Source organism: Indicator indicator, chromosome 2, assembly GCF_027791375.1.
Source record: "Indicator indicator isolate 239-I01 chromosome 2, UM_Iind_1.1, whole genome shotgun sequence".
In the NCBI taxonomy this organism is placed as follows: domain Eukaryota; kingdom Metazoa; phylum Chordata; class Aves; order Piciformes; family Indicatoridae; genus Indicator; species Indicator indicator.
The window spans coordinates 27,425,370-27,445,360 of NC_072011.1; the positions used below are offsets into that span (position 1 = coordinate 27,425,370).

The following is a 19,991-nucleotide window of genomic DNA, read 5'->3' on the forward strand; positions in this document are numbered from 1 at the left end:
ACAGTTACTTTTCTAGGTTAAATGAGGCAATGCTGAGCTGATACAACTGAGTATATGCTTATATTTTGAGCAAGACTCACCCAGTTTGATAGCCTGCATTAAGCCCAAAACAGGTGAGAAACCCTCCATTCAAAGGAAGAGAGAGACTAATGCCTACATGACTCACACCTTCCTTCACATAGCACCAAAAGTCATTGAGGGGAGATTTGTGCCAAGTCTACAGCTTTTACTTCCTGTGAGTTTGAAAACCAAACACTTGCATGTTTCTCCCTTTTAAAAATAATTTCTGAAGGTCAGCAGTGACTGATGAAAGAAAGTGCTGCTTCCCTGGAAAAGTACAAAAAAGATAAAAAGTGTCAGTACTAAAACCTAATGGACTTGGTATGGAAAGCAAACAAATGGAGTTGCATGTATGGAAATGTATCTGTGATATACCTGCTACAAAGACACTTGATACCAATATTCAAGGTGATGCAGTTAAAGAGATGGAAGATGGCATGAATTAAAGACAAAAGGCAAAAGAGAAGGAAAAAATAACTTAGCCTGAACGACATTTGGAACACTTGAACAGCTACTAAGAGGAAGGATGTCTTGTGCCTGCAGCAGAAGGTGCACAGCATGCGTGCTTTGCTGTTAGCTACAGTGCTGAATCTTGGATATAGACAAAACAAATGGAAAATCACTTGAAAATCAGGCAAAGAATGCAGTGGTGATGCCAGAGGACGGGAGATCACTTGGGCATTTAGCAAAGAAAGAGGTTAAAGCCATTTTGATGAAGAAAAAGGTGTTGCATTTTTCAAAACTGCGCTCTCTATAACAGAGTTGACAGAAAAATCTGTATGCTCTGCTGCTAGTTTTTCCTTAAGGGGAAAACACATGAGAAAATTGGTAGTTTAAGATGCCTTAGATTCAGCAGAGAAGTTTCTCCTTAAAGTGAAGCCTAGGGAAACGATTTTTCCAAAAGAGTCTACATCAAGAGACAAGCAGAAAAGTAGCTAAGGAGTCATGTTTCACCTGTCTGAGATCCTAATCCTTGCCTCTGGTTCAGGCTTTCACCAGCCTCATGTGAAAAACCCTTAACATTGCTTTATGGCAAGAACAGCAATTACTCTTCTGCTTGTACATCTTGAGATTTCTGGGTAAGCACAACAGCACTGATGTTTTTTAAGGCTCTGAGCTCTCACAGATGTCATGTCACTTGGAGTAGACACAGTTAACGTCAAAAATCTCAGCAGTGGTTACGCTGAGGTTGTGATTTGGTAGAAGTAGCCAGTTACAGATAGGGCTCAAATGATATTGCATGTAATAGATACAACTATACCTGCATAGTTTTTGAAAGGTGTGTGTTCCCATTCTTCTCCCGTAAATTTTATCTTGCAACTAGTAACATGTACACTTAAAATTTAAGTGCATATGTGCAAGATGAGTATGCTTAAATACCTGGCAGCAGTTGAAATCTCTTCTCATCCCTAGTCTGCTCCAGTTTATCCAACAAGTCCTGGGAATATTAGTATGGATTATGGTACAAATCTGGGTCCATTTCTGATAGATGTACAGAACTAGGTATAACCAAAGAGACAGCTAAATAAATACTTGAAGAACAGAAAGAAAAAATTTGAAGCCTCTATAAAGACAGTTCTATGGCTTTCACAGTCTACTCTCCTCAGGTACAATATTAGGAGGTTAAAGTATTGGAAGTGAACTTACTAAGTATCATAAAAACTCATGAAGGACTTTCTGGCATCCCAATAAAAGAATGAGGAAAGTATCTGAGCTCTATATTCATAGCCAGTGACAGACCAAGTACTGCAGACTTCTGTCATAAGACTCATCACACCTGACCCCCATTAAACTAGAATAGAGTGTGATCATGAAGGTAAAACAAACAAACAAAAGGGTGAAAAAGGGGACACACACACACACCCACCAGATAATAATTGTAAAAACCAAACAAAAAATCCCCACTGCCAAACAGGTACAGAAACAAACAAACCAACCAAAACAAACAAACAACAACCAAACAAACAAAAAAAGAAACCACAAACAAAAAAATAGCAAGACAGCACAAGCGAAAGGATTCAGAGACAACTTGAGAACATTTATACTGTTATGGCATTAGTAAACCTAAAAAAAAACCTGTCACAAGAAAAAACATTCAACGTATCAGAAAGCTAAAAAGTCTAAAGAAAAAACGTCATCATATTTGAACAAACAAGAAAACAAAAATAAAAAATTTTTAAAAATAAATCTATTTTCTTAGACGCTACCATTTTAGAGAGGAGATTATACATTTTAAGCATCTTTCACATAAACATCACCTTCTGCCTCAGACTCCTGTCAAAGCTGCAGGTTTCCCAACCAATCAATTCTACTAAGAGTTTTCAAGATATAACATATTTTGTTTTTTGAGAGGTGATAAAATTTAGTATACACATAAATCCCAAATAATAGGCTAGAGGAAAAAATAATAATTAAAAATTAAGTGTAGGGCAAGCGGGAAGGGTGTACACCAATTATTTCATGCTGGCTTTGTCCCCACAAAAGCTGCTGAGCTACTGACTCTTTGTAGACAAATAGTCCCTGGTGTCATATTTCCAAAGCAAGCACAGTAGCCCCACAGAAAAAAAGGGACAACTCCACTCTGAGTCAGTTTCCTGAATACCAAGCCTGATCATTTCCTGATGCAAAGTTCTGAACTTTCACCACACTCCTTTTAACTGTCTCCTTTTCACGAGCTCCCACTAGCTCCCAGTAATGTGTTACAGGAGTGGACAGTGTGGGAATACTCAAAGAGAATTGAAGGGGTGCCTCAAAAGTTACTGCATAGTCAAGCTGCAGAAACAGTGCCTGGATTACCATTATCTCTGGCCTTTGTAAATATGGAAGCTAGAGGGGGATAATCCTTTATGCCATAGGGCTATCTTAGAAGTGCTATAACCGTATATAAACCATATATTCTCTTACAACAACAACACAAATCAACAACTATAGAAAGCTACAGAGAAAGTAGACTTGATAGGAAAGCAACATCAGCTGTTTTCTGGAGATATATCTAGAAATATATCTAGATATATATATAAATATAAATATATATAAAAATAATATATATATTGGTATATATATATATGGTATAATATAGATATTATAGATATATAAATACAGGCAATACAAACTTACTCTCAATACTGTGTCACAGGCACTACAAGGCCACGTTTTCCCATTGTTCTAACATGACAAGTCTGAGTAAACTGAGGAGAAAAGCAGTTCTTATGCAATAGTTTCTTGAGCCCTTTACTTTTATGCAGTATCACAGTTAAGCATTTGGAAGACTCTTTCAGAAGACAATTACATGCTCGTCAGACCCCAGGATAACTTCCTCCAGCTGGGCAGCTGTGCAGACTGAGCCCTTTCAGACTGCTAATTCCTCAGCTCTTGCAAGTTTCTCTTATTTGAGGTTCAAAGCATATTCATGACAGTAAGCCTCAACCAACATCAGATTTTGCTTTGAAAAACACCTTTGCTATTAAAAAGTGCTTAGTCACAGCCCTTGGGGACATGCAGCAGAACATGGCCACAAGTCAGCCACACTAGCATTTGCCCAAACATAGAATAAAGGGACATATTTGATGCCTTGAGATATTTCCCAAATACCAATGGTGAGATATTTAATACAGCACCAGTAGTTACCTCCAGCCAAAATTAAAAAATATTATTTTTGGTGGGGATTTTCATGAACAGTAGATGTGTCATAATATCTCTTTAAGAAACATTGCACAATGTCAAGCAATGTGTTAATAAACAAGAAAAATAAATCACAAAAAGGAGGAAAGAAATCTGTGATACGCCATACCTCTCCCCCTGAATTTGAGTTTTTGTCTGACTCCACATTTCAAGAAACCACTGTAGAATACAAAGATCTGCAAATACTGGAAAGTCTCATGTGAGAGTAAAGCCTTGTATTTTTGGCACTCTCAGCACCAGGCCCTCAGGCTGTAGTTGTTATAGCAACTAGTCTTCAATGATCTTACCACAGTCCTGCACTCCAGGGAAGATGTCACCCCCGTGCAAGAAGGACTGGAGAGAGCATTTGATATTATTTTAATACACATCTACATAAGACAAAGGTTAGTGTAGAAGTGTGTGACACCACATACAATTGTTTTCTGTGAACTTTCTTTCATTTAGTCTTACAATGGTGTCTCAGGTAGCCTTTCTTTTCACCTACCAATTCTTTAAATAAGATAATAAATCCCAAGATATACTATAACAATAGGTTAGCCACAGCAATAGCATAGAAATTCACATTGCTTTCACAAAGGTTAGTGCCAAAATCATCGTTCCTTTCTTCAGCCTTGTCCTGCTTTCAGTTAGAATTAAATCTGTTCAGTGATTTTACTTTTCAGCTCAGTTTCTTCCAAGTAACTGCACTTTCTGAAATTAACAGCATGTTTTTGCAGACAGTGTCTGCTTCTAGCAGTGAAAATGCCCCACGTGTTTAGTTAGTACCAAGGCTTGGTACTAAATCTTATGTACTGTGTTGGGGGTGAAGAGTAAAAGGCCACACCTGCTGGGAAGAGTGGGCAGTTCAGGTGACCCTAAACTGACCAATGAGGTATTCCATCACATGTATGTCATAGTCAGTATACATCTGAGGGTCAAATGATCTTTGCTTTTTCTTCATCAGTGACTGAGAAGGACTCTGCCTGTTCTGACTTTGATCCCAATCCATGAGTTCCTGAATCTGTCCAGTCTGGGACTTTGGATACAGCATCAGTGGTGATGGTGATTAATTGCTATCAGGGGGGTTGGGTTTGATATTGGTTTTCTATATATTCATCTACATTTTAATTTTCATTAAAGCTGTTTCAGTTTTCTTTTCCAATTCCTAACTCTCTCTCCCCTATTCATTTTCTTTTCCTTTTGGGAGGGGAGAGGGACTGGTAGAGAATGTCTGTCACTTATTCAGTGGCAGGTCTAGCCCTAACCCTTGATAAGCCCCTGTCAGCGTTTCCTCCAGTCTTGGAGCCCAAACCAGCATTCTTCAGTCAGACCCTATTCCACAACCTCCCCAGTTCTACTGAAATGAGACCCTATTAGGGAAACACTAAACCTGTAATTTTGAGTAAACAGGTCAAACAGTCTGTTGTCCTCAGCCAGGGAGGCAAAAGCACTGTCTGAGAACATGCCCACTTCCCCATGCAGCAAGGTCCTGCTCTCACTATCACTCCCAGGAAGGCAATGGTGGGTAACAGCCAGGAGAAACACCGTGTGTAGCAGGGAAAAGTAGGCAAGGGTCAGCAGCACAGCCCAAGGCATGCTGTGAGTGAGGCACAGAGCAGTTGCAACAGGCTGAAAGCAGAGACCTCTTGATAGCTGTTACATTGCCCAGGGTGCTTAACTGGCCAGAATACTACAATTTTTCTCAAAGCACTACCAAGGTCTGTCTACAGCTTTTTTGGGTCAACAGCTAATTGAAGCATTAAGACAGCATTAGGGTCCACCTAATCAATTTTACAGGAGCTCGACTGGTACATTTAGGAGGTAGTAATTTGCTGTCAATTCCAGAGATCTTCCTGCATCACTGTCAAATTTTGTGATTTTGGGGGGGGGGGTGTTTGGGTTATCTTTTTGGTTGTTCATTTTCACTTGTTTCTCCGGTTTTGCACAGGGAAAAGAGGGAAGCCTTCCAGTAAACTGCCAGTGAAAAGCCATAGTTTAGCCTATCCTGCATTTGGGGTCAGGAAAATACAGCTGCTATTTTACTTCCTTAATTTTATGAGAAATTCAGGGAATTTTCATATTACATATTATTCTGTTGCACATAATTACTGCTTATTCCACTCAAATGTCTCATTAGGGGCAAGACTGACAGTTTAAAGGTAAACTATCCTCTACTTCAAGTAATATAAAAGAATAAAAAGTTTCTTGTCCATATGCATCCTCATTATTTTGAGATCATGACATGACTGCCATATCATGCATAGCAAATGCATGCCAACACAACTCTACCCAGGCTGTGCTGACACATTCATCACATGCAAATTCTCAGATTGGTCTTAACCTTCATTTGCATCACACCTGCAATCATAGAATCAGTCAGAGTTGGAAGGGACCACAAGGATCATCTAGTTCCAACCCCCCTGCCATGGGCAGGGACACCTCACACTAGATCAGGCTGGCCAGAGCCTCATCCAGCCTGGCCTTAAACACCTCCAGGGATGGGGCCTCAACCACCTCCCTGGACAACCCATTCCAGGCTCTCACCACTCTCATGGTGAAGAACTTCTTCCTCATGTCCAGCCTGAATCTCCCCACTTCCAGTTACACAACCCTCAGATAGCGTGCAGAGCTGTGCTGAAGTAGACTTTTTTGAGTCGTTCTCACAGAATTGGGCACGGCATTGCTCAAGACACTCAAGTTGAGGAGGTTGTGAGCTGTGAAGACACTCTCCTAACAGCTGAATTGCATTCTCCCTCTGTAGCTCAGCCCTCCCTCAGCTCCTGCACTATCTCCACAAGCACCACATCCTGTTGAACTTGCTGACACCTCCCCACTACAGAATTATGCTTCAGTTGCTCTTATTTCTGCCAAGCCAAATCAAATCTACTTAGACTGAAGTCTTCCATGCCAGAATGCTGCCTGAGGCTCAATTCTTTTGCAAACTTTCAAGCTTGGCTAATTCATCTACTTCTGAGAATAAAGAGAGAAGAAAAAAACATATATTGCTTAGCTCAAAATCAGTCCATCCCAACCTCCTCCAAATAAAACACCCCTTTTCATTCCTGTCTCTAATACAGAGGGCAGAAATGTGTACAAGACTTATTGCATGGGGAAAGGATAGAATATAATCCTTTAAATGTAAAGAGGCTACCCGTGTAATTGTGAAAGTTATCATCAAGCTATTTAAGTTCAAGAGTGCTTTACATTCACCCTTAAGACTCCTTTTATATAGGGATACAACTTTTTGGTTATAACATGCAAAACTATCATCTAGTGTTTTATAAGGGATTGAAGGCCAGTATTAATATTCATATATATGTATTTTATCTGTCTTTATATTAGTTGTACATATGTATATTCTCTTTTAATACACAATTATAATCATATCCAAACTCAGAATGTTATTGCTCTCCCTTTAAGAGCATATGCCTTAACCTGTTCTCCCCTTAAAAGCATTTGCCTTGACCTAAACAAAATTTCCTGCTTTGAGGAGTCAACTTCGTTTTGGTTTGGCACTTACCAAGAACTGAACAGTTGTTAGGCTGCAGGAAACCCACTGAAAAGCATGCATGTTTAGGAGACTTGCATGCTTCCCATGGAATCTTTCCAGAAATCAGAGAACTGCATCCTCTGCCACTCAGTGTAGTAACAACATGGGAGCCAAAAGCTCCAGGAACCATAATTCCTGCCACTGTCAGGCAGGCAGGCCCAAGACTTTCCTTCTGAAACTTCAGCAGCTAAATCTTTTTTTGAATGGCAAAGAACAACCAAGAGAAGCAGAAACTGCTACTGCTTGCAGCTTTTACACCCTGTCTGAAATAATGTCCAGCTGTTTCAGGTTTCCTCTCCTCAAAACCCCACTGCTTCAAGCGTTAGTTTGAGAGTGGTTTCTCTGTGTGCAGCCACTTGCTCAGAGGGGATCCATTAACTATTCTGGACTTCTGGGGTCTAGATTATTATAAACAAGTACTTATTTTCTTGAGTACAGTTTTCATTAAGGTTAATTCTTCATGCCCAGAAGATTGCAGTTATCCCTTAACAACAGTGTACAAGCTGGAAGACAATACAATGTTGGGGTCAATTCTAGGCATGAGTAAAGCAGGTCGTTGCCTAGAGAAAAAGCTGATGTATGTGGCAAAATAGTCTTCCCCCTGCTCTATCTCATTCATACCACAGCCCCAGAGAGATCAACGGATGTTGCTGCAACAAGCAGGGTAGGGATTACAGGGCAGCAGCTGGCCTCACATATGCGGAATGACAAACAAAGCACTCTCCAGACAGTCCCATCCCTGAGTCCCTCAACAGCTGCAGTTGTAACACGAGGCTGGCTTTCCAGAACTCTGCCTCCTGACCTGGTGTACCAGCTCCAACCTATTCTCCCCTCCTTTGCCCACATGGGGGAAGATACCTGGCTTTACTAGCCACAGATCTCTACTTAGAGTCACTTGTCACCCCCATACCCAGTCAGCAGCTTTTTTGGCTTCAGATCACAACAGCTCTAAGCAGCTTAGTTTGGGGCAGCATAGGCTGAGAACAACAGAAAGACTCCCACTACCCAGCTTCAACAGCATCCCTACAACTGCCAAGTTGAAGTAATTTTGCTTTTCTATCTTAGTTTTCACAACAATACATTTAAAATTCATCAGCATTTACTTACAAGGCAAAGCAACGTCAACAGTAGTCAAGATGGACCAACACAAACAAAACCAGAATCCTCACGAAACAAAAACCTAGGTCTCCACAGACTGAGCCAAGGAGGCTGGTTTCAGCAGCCAACTGAGACAACCTGTACGTTCTCCGTGTCCAATATAGGAACACTCCTCCACCTACACACTGCACACATGCCCTGAGTAGGTTATTTAGAAAACAAAATACATTTAGAAAACCCACATGCCCATTCAAAACAAGTCTGTACCTGAATTATCATGCCTTCTACACTTTGCAACAAATTTGGAGAGGACTATACCTGACTTCTTCTAACAGTGACATGACAAAAGTAGACTATTTGCCAGATTGGGCATATTTAAGCACCTTGACATATGTGCCACTAAAATTCCTCATGCTCCTGTGGGATGACTCTGTATTGACCCATATCACCATCAAAGAGAGGAACTGTGACTCTGAATATCACAGGAGACGTGCACACAGGGAGAGATGACTTGAAAACTCTTCCATTATGAAGGCTTCCAGCTCCTCCCCAAAACTGACCAGCAGCATCAAGATATAGCAGTGCCTCAACTCAGCAAGATGCCTAGGTCCTTCAGAGCACAATGGAAAAGAAGCATGCATATGATAAGGAAAGCTAATCTTTTAGATGTGTATGAAATATATTGCTTTATATAAAATATATTTAAAAAAAAAAGGAAACAAGACTGGAAACCTCACAAAGATCACAAGATACCTTGCCCTTAAGTATGACTCAGATGTGCAAAGGCACAGAAACACATCTGAGAGGTCTGCACAGTCAGATTCCTTTGGCACTCTGTATCTTTTCATTCTGCTCCCCTTTTTATCAGTGACTCAGTCATATATTCTCTAAGGACAGAAAAATCTATTGATGGCAATGGGGGAAAGGCAGAGACATTTATCACAAGCTATAACAGAGAAATAGTCTGCCAATGCTGCCATCATTACCAAAGAGTTCTTCACAACATTGAAAAAAAAAAAAAAACGAAGATCCTCCCTGTACTTTCTGCTACAAAGAACACAGACATTTCCACAAATCACACAATCAGCATTTATAGCACCAGATCTCTGTAAAAGAGTGTATCAGCTGAAGTCTTAATTTGTTTTGGTAAGTGCTTTTCTCCTATTAGCAAAGATTACATCTCGCTCTTTAAACTCTGAAACTCTAATTACACATTTTTAATAAACCTATTTTACTCTGCCAGAATGCCATTCAAATCAAATTGCTTTTCACTAGCTTTTTATTTTCCTGCTGACTCAATTACTGAGTTACAGTTTACTACAAGCAATGATTTTCATATCCATTCCTTAAATCAAACAGTTTATGTGATCTTGCATTTTCTGTGCATACTAATTTCATTAAGTATCCTAATTCAGTGTTATTACACTATAGAAGGAATGCCTTTCTTCCTCTGCACGATTGTTTCAGACAAAGCTTTCAGAAGAAACTGAGTTGCACAGGTAAGTTTACATCGAAGGACACTCACACACTAAAGCATCTGTCCTTTTTTGGGAAGACAACAGTTCTTTCTAAGTTCAGTACAGAACAAGGCTCTGAGATACACTGTTACCAACTAACTTTTGCTGCTCCTAAAAAAAAAGTTCTTAGGAACTACTGAGTAATATTATGATCTTGAAATGCACGTCAGTTTTCAGTAACTCCCCAAGGTAAAGTTATGTTTTCAGTGCAGCCAGTAAGGGATAAACTCTGAAACAACCCCTCATGCATATATAAAGAACCATTCACTTCTCCAAGAGCTGCTGGTGCCCACAGGAATAGCAAATTGAGTAACACATGATAAGATGTTTGTCTGCTGCTTCAGTACATAATATCGAATAGTAAGCTCTGAAGGAGATGTTCACTGCAATGATCAAATTTGATGTCATTCCTCAATAGATACCTCTCCCCAGAAAATCACCCTGAGGTCTGATCTAGTTACCTATTTTAAGGAACTTTTCAATCTGGGATATTCTTTTGTGTGCAAAATTACAAGCATGTTCTCTTGACTACTTAATTGCATCAACACCTGAAAAATATTCAAATGGGATAGCCACCTGGTAGGCCACTGCAAAGTTATGGTCACAAAAGAAAGAAGGGAGTCACAGGTCTTTTCAAACCTTACTTCAAAAAGATATTGGTGTGACAGTGGGCAGTTTAGTAAAGGAAGAAATAATTATCTGAATTCTGTGTCTGATTATGGCAGGAAACAAACAAGCAACCCCCCCCCCACAAAAACAAACTCAACAAAAACCCCCGAACAAAAAACAAAACAAAAAATACAAACCAAATCTCCCCAAACAAACAAACAAAACAGAAAATGTCCATTAACTCTTCCCAGCCTCCACCCAAAGACATAGTTCACCTAATTCATTTTCTAGTTAGCGGAGATTACTTTTGTTCACTACAACGCTACCTGCTTGCATGCAACAGTCATTAAGAAGGAAAGGAAACAAAACTCTCAGCACTAACTAGCTGTGGTAGAATCAGGTGATCTGGTGTTATATAGGCTATTGATTCCTGTGACTTAAACCAAAGCACAAGACCAGCCCGAGACACGTTACTGTCGTAATGCATTCATGCGCTCACTTGGGTGCATATGTAGCAGAGGCAAGGGTCTAGCCACTTGTTTTGTGGTGCCTCCCTTTCCTAGCATTTAGAACAAGGCTTCTAGAAATGGAATCAGCATATAACTCTCAGAAGGATTACAGATGTTTTCACCAATTTCATTTTAGTTTACCACAAATAAAAACAGTGTTGAAAAGTAAGAGGTACTCCACCCACCTCCAGGTAAATAGCATGAATTGTTAACACAGGACAGTATCTCAGTCTTTTTCAGTAGCTCAGTTGTGTGGCACCTGTCATGGTTTGAGGCTGGTGCCTTTAAAAAAAGACATAGAGTTGAGTCCTCCAGGAGTGCCAGAAAGGTCTGGGGATAGACTGGAAAAGTGTAAATTTTTTATTCTATCCCATAATTCTGCTATCTCTTTACAAGCTGGCTGTATGATTTGTTTTTTCTCTTTGCTCCCTCCTTTTAGCTCTCCAGAGGGAGTCCCTTCTCTGGTAACATGGGGGAGTAGGTTTGTTTATGGGCTGAAGAGGCCTTACTAATTTTGTACTGTGCAATTATGGCCTGTTTAGGCGAGGGAGACAATGGAGGGGAAGAAAAGGAGCACTGGGGTTTGTGGTTTAGTCTGGTTGGGGGAAGGTTTTTGGGGGGGTTTCATGTATCCTGTATATTTTGTTGGTGCTAAGGTGTTAAGGATTCATGTGTTTTGTATTTTCCTGTATATTTTGAATATAATTCTGTATTTCTCTTGAATTCAATAAGAGTGTCTTTATTTTACTTCCTTTGGGAGTAAAATTATTTCTGTCTGATCTTTGAACAAAGACAGCACCACAGAGATACCTATTTGACAGAGCAAGTTGCTATAGGACTCCCAAGACTAACAATGACCTACTGTATTGGCATGTTAAATTATGCCCATCATCTTCTTGGTTGCATCCATCATCACTTTATCATTTCAAACCATTTTCAGCATCTACATTAAAATGAAATCTAGCATAACTCAACTTTTTCTTTCACTTTAGCTTTTAATCAACTGGGTGCTTTCAGTTCTATATACAAGTGTATAACATAAACCCCACAATTATTATTATATCCCAGTAGAATTAAGAGCATTTGATCAGATATTGTCAGCAGTAATAAATATATACTCTAGCAAAAATTAAAACTCTTTTCAGTTGACATAAGAAACCCCAAAAAGACCGTTTAACAGCATAATATGTTGTGATGTGAGCATTTAAATATTGGAAATTTTACTCCAGAATAAGAGGTGTTACCATCCATCTACATCTGTGACGCTGTTAAAAAAATTTTTAAAGAAAAATTGGTAAACTGCATGCCAGATTCTAAATTGCACTGAAATGTAACTGTCTTCTCTTGTACCCCTTTAAAATTGCTTTAGTTTGAATTCAACCCAGTTAAATATTTTATTTTGAAGCAGGATATTACAGATATCAACATGAAATTCCATACATGTGAAAGTATTTTGCATTTTCACCACACAGTACTCCAATTAACTATAACTGAGAGCCCTGCACTAAAACTGAGATGCTCTACAGAATGAACAGACTGCACTTCTGATCACCCACTAACAAACTGTGTGTATGAGTAACCAAGATGAGAAGGAGGGGGAAGGGAAAAAACAGTATATATATTTTCATGATTTACATGGTAAATGTTTGTATATTGCCAAAACAGGATCCACAAACAATGCAGACATTAGAGAATGCTGTTTCAGATAGCTAATTACACAGTACTCAGTCAGTATCTACCTATGTATAGTGCTTTATAGAAAAATATGATCTAGAGATAGTTTCAAACTAAAACCCAAGAAGGTCTGAACAGAGTTCTACCTAAAAGTATAATATGTTCTCTATTAGATGTCTCCATATCTCTACTGAGTTACATGGGTATGTTTTAAAATCAGAGTACAAATATGCAGCTTACATGTAAAATACACATACATCATCTAATAGCAACTTTTTATAAATGAGCACCAATGAGCAGTGTTCTTTCTCTTACACTGCAAAAAAACTTAGCATTAAAATTGCTTGACAGATGCAGAATATACAGTGCCACTGAGTCCAAGAGCACAGTTAAAGGCAACATAACACAACAAGGTGACAGAATGTGTAAACTGCAGCTGTAATCAAACTAACCCAGGTAACATGCTGCTTGAGTACAGTTTTGATGATTTTCATTGTGTCTTAAATCACAAACCAAGAATAACATTACATTGAGAGAACAGTTTAAGGCATCTCAGCACGAAGAAATCACAAAGCCATCTGAACATAAACAATGCAATTGTCATGAACATAATTAAAGCAAGGAAAGAAGCAAGAAAAGCATTTTACCTTTTTTAGGAAAAAATTCTGTAGTTTCTTGTGAGGCAGTTTTATCATCTTAGCATTCAGGATACAGGTCAGACACTGCAAGTACTTGAGCCATTTTGCAGGGGTTTGACACTTTTCGTCTTCTCTGTTAACTCTCTGCAGCCAGCTTAGCTCAACGCGTCACCAGATGCCAGTTCAGCCCAGCAACAGATTAAAAGGCAAGAGCTAGGCTGGATCTCATCTTTGACTCATACAAGATAGCTATATACAGACACTCCAGATCCAGCCAAAGCCTATAGCTATGTTATCAGCATGAGGAAGAGAACAGGTATGAGGTCTGCATCTCTTCCTAGAAAATCTGCAAAGTTAAAAAAGGTGCTTATTCAGAGGCAAGAATTTACAGAAAAAAGAAAGAGGTACTGAGATGTTCAGTATCTTGCTGATCCTTTCAAACCCTGTGCTAAATACAAAACTCGATTCAATGTTCAGGACTCTGAAACCTACCCAGCACTGCCTGCTGAGTGCAGTTTGCCACTGTGCACCTGTTAATTTCACACATTGTATGTGACTCAGCCAAGCACAGGAAAGTGGCTGTCATTTATGTTTTGTTTAAATCACTTGGAGACTGATTTCCTTTGAATAATTTTTAGTAGAATCTCTATGAAGAAAGACTACACACAAAGATGCTATATATATACAGATACACATGGATATATTTATAAAGTGTACCAATGATGAATTTGACTCAGTGCCATAGGAACCACAGATCATGGGCATCGTTGCCTTCTCTTTGGGAATCTTCAAGCAAAATTCATCTCAAGATTTGGAAGGATAAAGCTCAGCAGCACACCAGTGATGCTGCACCGCCTGGGCCATGGTGTCTTAAATCAGCAAGGTGCTGTAGCACAACTTCATCTGAAACATTGTGCGCACTCCAAATTATGCCAATGGGATAATCCCTATGTTTAAGAAGACACCACAACACTGAAGCAGCTGGTTGAAACACTTAAAATCACTTCACGAGCAAGATGCCTCCCTGACCAGTAGTGTAGTGCTTGAAGAGTCAATGTTTGCAAGGACACACAGAAATGTTTAGGAGCAGAATGTCAGTCATGCCCTAATCTCCATCTTTTCTTTTTTTTTTTTTTTTTTTTTATGTTACTTCACATAAGTTGCAGCTGAAAAAAATAATACTCAAATCTGTAACAGACCATCTCTACCTGTATCCTATTTCCACCATTTGCATGATTCCCTTATCACAAGAGCTATATTTGTTCCTCTGCTTTCTCACTCTCCCATTCTTCAGGAGCTTAAATACTACAATCACTCATCACTGAAAAGTTCCACTGCTGTGAAGGCACACGTACTTTACCTCCAGCAAGTGGCAAAGTCCTTCAAAGGAAAGCCACGGATTTCAGAGGTTTGAAAGCACACATTTGGCTACAGAGGTTTGTGTTTAAGGGACAATGAAACATGACAGGCAAATCACAGCTGCAGCAAAATGCAGAACCAAACTCAGAGAAGTGATGTCATCATGCACCAGTGAGAAAGTCCTACCAAAAGGGAACTGCAACAGAATGGAAATGCAAGCTGTGACACAGCTTTGGTCATCAGGAAAACAGACCCAGCAGCAGACATGGTGAAAGCATTTAGAAGATATTCTGGCTATCAGGTGGACAGCCTGATAGTGGAGAATTGCAGGTAAGTTTTCTAAGATCCTACACTTGGAGGAAATCTACCAATGGAACACCAAGAAGATGATTCCAAGTCCCATTTCACAAAATGGATCCAAAACTGGCAGGTAGGGAACCTGAGCAAAGAGACAGGGGTCTTTCATTGGTGTGTTATATGCTTGAAACTTCTGGGTGCAATTTTAATAAAAGACAAAAAGAACATTTTGTGGAAAAGTCTCACTGTGCACAATGGAGAAGAATCCAAGATACCTATAAAAAAATGGTGAAAACATCATAAGAATGATTGATCTGCACACATACAGTGGTAATATGAATTGCAATCTCTACAGTTTGTGCTATAAAAGGGCACGATCGGTTTTGACACTTGATTGCCTTCAAGTTAAACAGTTTTAAAAAGCTGCAGTTTTGGGTCATGCTTAACCAAGAAGCATATTGCTTTTAATTTAAAACTCACAATTTTTATTCTAGTTCAACAGGATTTGCACATTTTCTTTTTAGTATCTCAGCTTCTACCTTGGAGCTTTACCAGAGCCAAAGCACTGACTTAGAATTTCAGGCTTTCATACTGTAATTATTTGGCTGCATTTTTATTTCTGCACACACATCCATAAAGGATGTAAGATTTTCCTTGATATGAAAAAAGATTCAATGCCTTAATGAAACTTTTTAAAAATTCAAAAGCCTTCCTTCCTTTAAGATAGCATAACATCACCCCAGCCTCTAGATTCACCTAGTTCTTTAAAGTACAGCTCAAGTTAAACAATCAAATTTAAGATTGAAGTACCATTTTGAAAATAGCTGCATTTTAGAAAGGTAAAGGTAGATTTTTAGATATAATTCTGAATTTCTGAGTGGGGTAGTTCTTTTTTGGGGGGTGGGGGGGGGGACCTGGGTTTGGTTTGATTTGGGTTTTTGTTATTGTTGATTTTAGGAGAGGAGGGTTAAACCAAGAAAATCACTGTGGACCGAAGACATACCTTAACATTATTCTTAGGTGTTTATTTATGTCTGAATACATTCTGAATTCTGTCATGGTTACTATGGTAGACAATTGCCTTTTGTTAAATGTGACAGACCACAGACCTAACACATACATGCTCTGCATATTCATAAGCCTTTCAGCTAAATGCAGCATGTAACAAACTAGGCCTCCAAACTCCACGTGCATAACATCTTTGAATTTGGGCACAGCTACTTTCCCTTTGAGTCTCTGTGCTGTTTTATGGGGGGGAAACAAGCTTCATTCATTGCTGAATGCTTACCTTATCTTTCTTATGCTTACCCAATAGAAGAAACAATGAATTTTTTACATGAAGCATTTTTAAATTTTTGTTTATGAACTACAAAATTCTTAGCAGGCCTGCTCCCATATAATACTAACTCTTATGGGAAAGATGGCATTAGCATCTCAAGAAAAGATAGCTAGCCATAAGCAAAGTTTCCAAGACTGAAGGAGGAATAAAGTGTTCCACATCTGTATTTAATTTTGTATATATAGCATCTATATTAAAAGACCAACATAGCAAGTTACAGCATTACTCTTCAGAGCCGAGATGAAAGATCCATGCAAAGGTAGGTGCTATTACAGATATTTACACACAAGGTTATCTGCCTATATTCCTTGGTAACTCACATCTGAAAAGATAAACCACTTTTCTGTTTTAACTCATACAGGTAAAAAGTGTAAGAGGAAGAACAATTTGAAAAATGTTAAATTTTATCAATAATTCTAACCAAAAGTCAGTCCCTGGAGCTGAGAGTTTTCCATTTCACCTCCTGGTGTGATTTACAAATTCACACTTTAAAAATGCCAGGAGAATTTCTTAATACAAGCCTGTTTCTTCCCTGGTTAGCTGACTCCCTGTAAAAATCAGTCAATGAATTAGAAAATATCGGACCAAATCCAGCAGTATGTTTGTGTTTAGTAATGAGGCTCTCTGAAATAATTTCCACAGATTAAGTTGGACCCCCTAAACACTAAGTGCTCCTTAAGAGCAGCAGCTTCTAACACGCAACTCCTTGTAACCCTAACACTGCACATCTATGCAGAGAACACACAGTCAGGCCTCAGTTCTCAGAAGGAAGGTCCACCAGCTCTACGGTCAGTCACAAGCATTACACTCAACCTTCAGAAGTCCAGTTCCTGACAAAAGGCCCTTTTTTTGCAAGGAGAGGAATTTTCCCCAAAGTCTGGCAAGTGGACCAAGCTATGGCAGTAGGAACAAAAATAGCTGCTTCAGGACTCAGGCTCCATATCTTGCAGACCTCCTAGCAAATCTATAGCGAGGACATCATAGCAGCTACTGACACACACTGCCACTGGTGTCCAAAAGTCCTCGCTCATGGTGCTATGGCTCTGCATACTCAAAAAAACCCAACAAAATTGAAGTTTTCACTCCTCAGTATAGAGGAGTGAATTTTCCTTTACAGTGAAAATTCTGTCACATCACAACCAAAGGTGTTTTTGCAAAAGGGTGATCATATCTAGCTCAAGAAGTTCTGGTGCTATTTACACAGCAGGACACTGCCAGCCATACTGTGACAGCTCAGTCTTGACTGCACCCTGACTTTTTAACCCTGAAACTGAAATCAGGACTTCTTTGTTGTGATGGTTTGAAACTGTCTTTTTAATTTTTCTTCTCAAACTTTGAGCAGAGAAAGTGAGAAAGTGTAAATAAGTCACTATTGGGTGTAAGAAAGCAAAACAATGATTGTTCTAAACGCTTCCATTGGATAGATAGAAATGTTTAAGAACTACTACTCAAAACAAAGTGAGGAGTCTGCAGTCTGCAGTCGGGGCAGTTTGCTGGGCTGTTTGACTGCTGTTTCTTCTTCTCTTCTGGCTGAAGATAACTCACTGGCCTTGGCGAGCTAAGTTAACAACTTTTCTGCTTTAGCTAACTCTGCTTTCTGCCAGGGGGACCTGGGGGGAGGCCCCTGGGAGAGAGGCCCCTTGGGAAAGGTCCCCTTTGGGGGGAAGCAAAGGGAGATTGGTTGTATTTCTCTGTTGATTGTATATATTTGTAAATGTTGTGAATTTTGCATATTTGTACATATTCATTGCATTTCATCATAGATTGTAGATCTGCTTGTAAATACAGCTTTTATTCTCTTCCAGACTGAGCTAGCCTGGTTTTTGTTGGTGGGGTGGGCGGGAATTTCAGCTCACACTGACACATTTGTAAAGGTCCAGTACAAGCCAGGGGAAGTTAGTCCAGAGAAAGACTCCCAGGGAATTCACTCATGGTCAAGATCATGCACCTCACAAATTCAAAGAAGCTTATGAATTCTTATGAATACTTGCACCTAGGAACCTTACATTTAAACAGTTGCATCTGAACAGAAAGGAGACCCAAAGACAGTGAATCTTTCCACATATTGGAAGAACAGTGTGGAAGCAGACAATATTTTAAAGGAGTTTCACTCCTCATCCATAATAAGAAAAGTCATATAGGTCCATCTGACACAGAAGTACCAAAATAAACAGCTATGCTTTCCAGACTCGGCTGCATGCAGATTGTTGAGCTCTGAAGAATCCAGCTATCACTACCTTGAGGAAGGGTGCAGGATCTGAAGCTGAGATCCACCTCTGATGGGCTTTGCTCTCGTGGTGGTGTGGCTTTGAGGTGCCACACAGCAGCAATAGTTTTGCAATTGCCATCTTATCAAGACCACAATGCACCACACCTACTAAGTACCAGACACTAGTTAGCAGACTAACTCTGCACTGGGAAAATGCAATGGACACAATGGTGCCTTGACAAGTAGTTTTGGGTCTTTTCTTTGGGGGGGGCGGAGAGAGGTAAGTTTTGGTTAGGCTGGAGGGAGGGGCTGACTCTGCCTTTTTTCTTTCTTGCTTTTAAGATCAGTACTCAGTATGATATACACTCCCTCTAAAGATCTGAAAGACAATGAAACTTGCAATTCAGCAACTAAAACAGAAATTTCAGGTTTAGGGTTTTTTGGCTGGGTTTTTGTTTGGTTGGTTGTTTTGTTTGTTTGTTTTTAGTAATATAGTTAATTTGGGGTACCCAATAGTTAATTTACATTATAATCTTACAGAAAGAGCTAATAAGAAGGTTAAATCCATTATTTTTGGTGGACAGATGTAAAGCACTATCAATACAATGGACAGCAAAACACATCAACAAATATATGTCAAAGGAGATGTAATATTGTATGTTTAAGGTCTGATCACAGAAAAAGCTTTCTATAAGAACACTTGTGAGCAAGGACTACTTAAAGGAAATTGACTTTTTGTACTTGAGCTTTAAAAATCATGTGCTTTTCTTATTGTTAGCTTTAAACATCATGTACTTATTGTTTTGATTGCAACTGACCAGAAAACAAGAACATAACTTGCAAAATAAGCTGGATTTTTTATATTTCATTTTCTTTTACTTAGGGACAGGATTGATATCTCTCTCTCCTTTTTTTTTTTTTTTTTAATAAAAATACCAGTAATTTCAAAACCTAGCGAGAGCTGTGTTAAAAGTACCTGGGAAAAGAACTTCTCGGAAGTACAAGGTCAAATCGCCATCTTTCCATCAGTACACTGGTTCTGACCTCATAGATGCAGATGCACCTACAGGAATCCAGTGAAAACAGGCCTGGAAGGCAAGACAGTTCTCAGCACCAATGCTTCTGCTTTCCAGTTCACATTTTAGGCATAAATTTTACCATGTCCTGAAGTGTAACTGAGAAAAATTAAGCAAAACTGCTGCAGGTGGAATAACTGCTCCTTCAGCTCTGACTGCAACCTGGAAGTGCATAGGGCTTTTATATTTGGGGCCCTTTTTTCATTTCTTTATGGTAGATTTGTAACTGAGGCTTACTGAAAAAATGTCGTATCAGTAAATTATTATTGGCCTATGAATTAACACTTACAACAGCTGTTGAAAGTCAGATTTTGAACACAGAGTCTTAACTTCTCATGAGTTTTACAGCAGCCAGAGTAAATCCAAGAATCCAGATGGCAAAGTAGATAAGAGATT

At 39.3% G+C, this 19,991-nt stretch overlaps 1 protein-coding gene across 1 annotated transcript in view; it reads right to left on the reverse strand.

The window, feature by feature from the left end:
• Positions 1-19,991, reverse strand: part of RPS6KA2 (ribosomal protein S6 kinase A2) — a 291,646-nt gene that overhangs the window by 248,159 nt on the left and 23,496 nt on the right. The gene's annotated exons all lie outside the window — the stretch shown is intronic.